Source organism: Cololabis saira, chromosome 4 (assembly GCF_033807715.1).
Source record: "Cololabis saira isolate AMF1-May2022 chromosome 4, fColSai1.1, whole genome shotgun sequence".
In the NCBI taxonomy this organism is placed as follows: Eukaryota; Metazoa; Chordata; class Actinopteri; order Beloniformes; family Belonidae; genus Cololabis; species Cololabis saira.
This window is the reverse complement of record NC_084590.1, coordinates 50,130,746-50,137,248: the sequence shown is the minus strand read 5'-3', so window position 1 is coordinate 50,137,248 and position 6,503 is coordinate 50,130,746.

Here is a 6,503-nt window from a genome sequence, read left to right as displayed (position 1 = left end):
ACATTTCTATGCAGTTTAGAAGTTTTGGGGAAATCCCTTTTTTTTGGCGCCTTCGCTGCTGAAATCGGGGCATTCCTTATTTGTATTTCCGAAAGGTGGCGACCCCAAGCAGACGTGACCCAACTCCTGGTTCCCTTTAGCCTCCGGGCCTCGACCCCGAGTCCGACCCGGTTCACGGATGAGGGGGGGAAACATCCGGCACCACTTAGCACTCGCCAGCGCCGTAATTTAGCCGCCAAAGTGCCAAAACGTAGCCCAGATTAGGCCGAGCCGCCGCGAAGGCGCTTCGGGGCCGGGCTCTTAGCTAGGTAACTCCTGGTCGGATTCTGGACTCGCCAGGTCCAGAGAAGAAGTAGCTTCGCTAGCCGGCGTTAGCTGCAGCTCCAGGGGACGCCGGAGAAATGAGTCGCTGAAATAAAAGTGTCAATAAAGAACTTTAGAGTTCTGGGACGAAGTATCGGACCGTGTCCGGGCGAGACTCGTACGAGACCCGTTGAACCAGCGCCGTTATCGACCTCGTTATAATCACGTTATAATCACTGCTTCGCTAGCTGCTAGCGAGCAGGCCCAGGTGTTAGCAAGACCGGGTGTTAGCGTACTTGCTGACTCGAGGACAGTCAAAGTCGTAAACCCAAACGCGTCCTGACGCGGAGTGGGCGGAGTCAGTAGCTCGTAGCGGTAAAAACCAAGTTGTTTTTAGAGAGTTTTAAAGCCGACGTGAGTGACGCGCTAGGCGTTCCCGGCGGCCTCACGGGTTTATAGAACAGGACGACCCGGTTCGGTAAGGTGCCGACCCGGTTCGGTAAGGTGCCGACCCGTCTATAGCAGCTTCTGCAACCAACGACACAATTATCGTTAAAAGCAACATTTTCAAAACAAACACAAAGGTCTTCCAACTGTTGGCTAAGAGACAATCAAGTTGTTGTCAACAAGTCGGGTCGGTCCGGGTCGTCGCGGTCCTGTTCGTAGATGGCTCCGCCCCCTTCAGCATTCTGGCTCCGCCCCCAGCGCGGGAGGCTCGGCTAGCAGGTCCGACACTGCTAACCCTGGTCCCCGTCCCGGGTCCACAGGGACGTCCCGGTTCCACCGATCAGAGACGAGCCATAACAAAGACGTCATGTTAGCGTAGCTTCTGCTAGCACCGATGGGACTCAAACTCAGTCCCGTTTTTTTTTTCAGCAGTTTTATGTGACGCCTCAACGTCACGGCTCTTCGGAAGAACAGACTTATTGTCACCCGACTAGCGTCCGTGTTTCTGCGTTACCGTGGTGACGGTTTCCTGCGTCGCCTGACCTAGGCCGGTCTGGTGGAGTGGCGTTTTCAACGTTGATCGTTAGCGTTCTGCTCAGAAACACAGCGTTTAGAGTCCGTCGGTGCGGTGTCGTCGCCGCGGTCACGTGATCAGGTTCAGGCGCCGTTATGTCCGCCAGTCACCCAAACTATCAACGCTTCCGTTAAACATTAAAGTATTATTACAGAATTATTTAATGGAAAAACTATGTAAAGAATTAGTCCAAAAGAAGAAGGTAAAGTCAGAATTCTTTATTCTATATTTTTTTGCTGAATTTTCACTTTTTACTCAGAATTTAAGGTCAAATTTAGTTTATTTTTTTAAACCTCCGAACTTTTGAAGAAGTCTGAATTCCGAGTTAAAAAATCCCAGATTCTGACATTAAAATCAGATAATGACTTCTTCTTCCAGGAAGTTCAAATGTTTCCTCTGAAACTCCAGAAGTTCTTTTCTATCACCTCGTTAATGAGTCGGGTTGTGAAACGCCTCGGAACCCGGTTCGGCTCCAACATGTCCGGCATCCGGAGTTTTCTTTCTTCCACATTTGTTGGTCGACTCAGGGGGGGTTGGGGGGGTGGGGGGGTTGAAGCTGCCTGATTCTGCCACGTAGCCACTAGGGGGGGCAGAAATATCGATATGGAAATATATTGCGATACTTTGCTGGTCGATTCGATATCCAGGTTTTTGACAATTACATTGTTTTAACTCATTTTTGTCCGTTGAATTATTAAAATCAGATGTTCGTGCAACCCGGATTTTAAAAATGCATAAACCCTTTTACAGTCTTCAGCCAACTATGTATAACATCGCAAAATTTGGAAATCACAATATCGTATCGCGATTCAACTATCGCGATGTGTATCGTATCGGCAAAACACCCGCCCCCTAGTGGCCGCCATCATGGACCAAATCTGACTTCCTTTGGGGCTCGTTAACATCTGGTCCACACCTGGTCCACATCTGGACCACATCTGGACCACATCTGGACCACATCTGGGCCACATCTGGGCCACATCTGGTCCACATCTGGGCCACATCTGGACCACGTCTGGGCCACATCTGGACCAGTAAACCCAGCTCGGCCCAGATCGTGACCGTTGGCTCCTCCGTCATTGTTCCTTCAACTGCCCTGTTAAGTAGTTCACATTTATATTCTATTAAACATATATATATTTATATTAAACTTAAGAGTTCTGAGGAATTGTAAAAAAGTAATAACTTGGATTTAAAAAAAAAAATTGAAATAAATAAGTTGCAGGATTTGCCTTGATCCGTCTGGACGATGCTAACGCGGGAAGAACTCGCCACTCGTCTTCTTTTCTCCGGAATCGAACCTTTAACTCGTCCCAACGGTTTCCTGCTGGGTTTCCTGCCGGGTTTCCTGCCGGGTTTCCTGGCGGTCGCTCATCCCGTCAGAGACGGCGGTCCAGGTCGAGACATTTTCTCAGAAAGAACCGGAAGGATTTTAAAGCTAGCTAAGTTTTAGGTGAAAACGTTTCCTGGTTCATTAAAGTGAAACGTTTTAAAGTTGTTCGGATCGTCGGGAACCGGCCGCCTCCCATCAGCCACCGGGACGTCGCACTCGTGGCGAAAAGCCATTGCGATACAATAGAACAATACAATAGAACGTCATTTATCGTTAATAAGTAACCGCTATGTTCCAGGGGGCGGGGCCACAGTGGGCGGAGTAAAAGGAGGCTCTGATCTCATTGGCCCCTGTAACACAGGTGTGTATGTTGATGTTAAAAAAATGTTTGATCACAAAAATCGTTCAACATCACAAAGGTTGTGGAATTATTATAGCGGAAAAGGTTCCTGTTAAAATTGGGCGGAGTTTGGCTCAAGTGCTTTCTGATTGGCCGACTCCCTGGAGGCCTGCAGCTGGGGGCGGAGCTAACGGCTGCTGCGGATTCAGGAACAAAGATGTGATTTTTAAAGCACATTTGCGACGGTGGCGTGAGATTAGAGAGGAACGACGGGCAGAAGCTGGTTTTACTGACATTAAATGTGTCCCTGAACTGCTCCTTAGAAAGAGAAGCAAAAATGCTCCGAAGCTTTTAATGCTCTTTAAAGCCGCTAGCCTCTGTAACTTTAGCTGGAAGCAGTCCAGCGCCGGGCCGGTCCGAGGGGGGGGGGGGGGGTGCTGTTTCCATCACTTCCAGGTCTGCTGACGCCTAGAAGTCCTGCAGCGTTCGGGGTCTGGCAGGTAGTCGGGACGGACGGACGCTGAAACTAAAGAGGCCTGAAAAGTGTTTTTTGACTTTTATTTTTGTGTTTGCTGATGTTTGCACCTTTTCGGACACGCCGTCATGTATCGTCATATATTAGAAAAACAGTCATCGCAGATATGCAGCAGGATGAAAAAGTACTGGAAAATAAAAAATTATAAAATAAAAAAGATACAATACAACGAGACCCGTGTCTGCCCCGTTCTGTTTGTCCTGTTTGGTCCCTGAACGCATCACCGTGGGTGTTAGCTGCAGCGTTAGCTACAGGCGGTGCTACACCCGCGTTTGTTTAGCGGTCGACGGCCAGAAACAAAGAAAACACTAAAACCGCTCGTTCAGCAGAGCTACGTGGTTAGCAGTGATGTAGCATTTAGCTTCATTTAGCTCTGGTACCTGAAACAACTGAAAACAAGCTAACATCTGGCTAACAAGTACAGTCACCTTAGCTGCTGTTAGCTTCTGTTAGCTGTTAGATTGTGTTAGCTGTTAGCATATTTTAGTTTATGTTACCTGTTAGCGTATGTTAGCTATTACATTGTCTTAGCTGTTAGCTTCTGTTAGCTGTTAGATTTTCTTAGCTGTTAGCTTCTGTTAACTGTTACCATCTTTTAACTTCTGTTAGCATATTTTAGCTGTTGAATTGGTTTAGCTGTTAGCATTTATTAGCTTCTGTTAGCATATGTTAGTTTCTATTAGCTGTTAGATTGTTACCTGCTAGCTTATGTTAGCTGTTAGCATCTTTAAGCTTATGTTAGCTGTTAGCATCTATTAGCTTCTGTTAGCTTTTGTTAGCTATTAGCTTCAGTTAGCTGTTAGTGTCCGTTAGCCGTTGCTAGTAAACATATTTAGCCTGAAACCTGGAGCTACCTGACGGAGCGTGTTAGCTATGTTAGCTACGAGCTACACCGGTCGACACGAACCAAAGAGGCGTTTTGGTAAAACAGCAGCTGGTTTCATAGCAATGTTAGCGGCAGCAATAAACAAGAACAAAAAAGCACAACATACGAGTCGCGATGGCATACAGAAAAGATGAAACTTGAACAAAAGACAAGCTAACACGCTAACATCGATAGAAGCAGTTGTGGGTGAATCAGAAACAGACCAGCGGACCAGAGAACCGGAGGACCCGTTCATATCAACCTGATATTATTATTTATTTCATTTTGATCGTATTTTACTGTAAATATTTAAAGTTTAGCTTTACTCTCTTGCAGGAAAGGATTTCCTGTAAAGACATTTGTTGTTTTTAACAGACGATAAATAACCTTCAGTGTGAACAAGTCGCAGCTTTGACCCTGGTTTCAGGTTTAGTATTGTAGCAGCAACATCTGCAACATCTGCAGCAGCAACCTCAACATCTGCAGCAGCAACATCTGCAACAACATCTGCAACAATGACATCTGCAGCAGCAACATCTGCAACAACATCTGCAACAACGACATCTGCAGCAGCAACATTTGCAACAACATCTGCAACAACATCTGCAGCATCGGCAGGAGCAACATCTGCAGCAGCAACATCTGTAGCATCAACATCTGCAGGAGCAACATCTGCAGCAGCAACATCTGCAGCAGCAACATCAGTAGCATCAACATCTGCAGCAGCAACATCTGCAGCAGCAATATCTGCAGCATCAACATCTGCAGCAGCAGCATCTGCAGCAGCAATATCTGTAGCATCAACATCTGCAGCAGCAGCATCTGCAGCAGCAATATCTGTAGCAGCAACATCGGTAGCATCAACATCTGCAGCAGCAACATCTGCAGCAGCAACATCGGTAGCATCAACATCTGCAGCAGCAGCATCTGCAGCAGCAATATCTGTAGCATCAACATCTGCAGCAGAAACATCTGCAGCAACATCTGTAGCATCTGCAGCAGCAACATCTGCAGCAGCAACATCTGCAGCAACATCTGTAGCATCTGCAGCAGCAACATCTGCAGCAGCAACATTTGCAGCAGGAACATCTGCAGCAGCAACATCTGCAAAATCTGCAGCAGCAACATCTGCAGCAGCAACATTTGCAGCAGCAACATCTGTAGCATCTGCAGCAGCAACATCTGCAGCAGCAACATTTGCAGCAGGAACATCTGCAGCAGCAACATCTGCAAAATCTGCAGCAGCAACATCTGCAGCAGCAACATTTGCAGCAGCAACATCTGCAGCAGCAACATCTGCAGCAGCAACATCTGCAGCAACATCTGCAAAATCTGCAACAGCAACATCTGCAGCATCTGCAGCAGCAACATCTGCAACAACATCTGCAGCAACATCTGCAGCAACATCTGTAGCATCTGCAGCAGCAACATCTGCAGCAGCAACATTTGCAGCAGCAACATCTGCAGCAGCAACATCTGCAGCAGCAACATCTGCAGCAACATCTGCAAAATCTGCAACAGCAACATCTGCAGCATCTGCAGCAGCAACATCTGCAACAACATCTGCAGCAACATCTGCAGCTAGATGTGGAGCATCTGTAGCCTCAACATCTGCAGCAGCAACATCTGCAACAACGTCTGCAACATCTGCAGCAGAAACATCTGCAGCAGCAACATCTGCAACATCTGCAGCATCTGCAACAAGAATATCTGGAGTAACATCTGCAGCATCAACATTTGCAGCATCTGTAGCATCAACATCTGCAGCAACAGCAACATCTGCAACAACATCTGCAGCAGCAACATCTGCAACATCTGCAACAACATCTGCAGCAGCAACATCTGCAGCATCTGCAGCAGCAACATCTGCAGCAGCAACATCTGCAGCAGCTGGAAGCTCCATCAGAGGAACTCGGGGCTCCAGAAGCTTTTACAGCAGGATCATGAAAGATTCATCGGAGCTGGAGAATAAAACGTCTCCGGAGGTAAAAATGTTCCAGAGAATCATGTTCTTGTTCTGACAGAAACAGATTCTCCTCAAGCAGAAGAAAAGCTTGTCCCAGGTCAGATCTGCTGCTTCAGTGACTACGACCCAGACCAGGACTA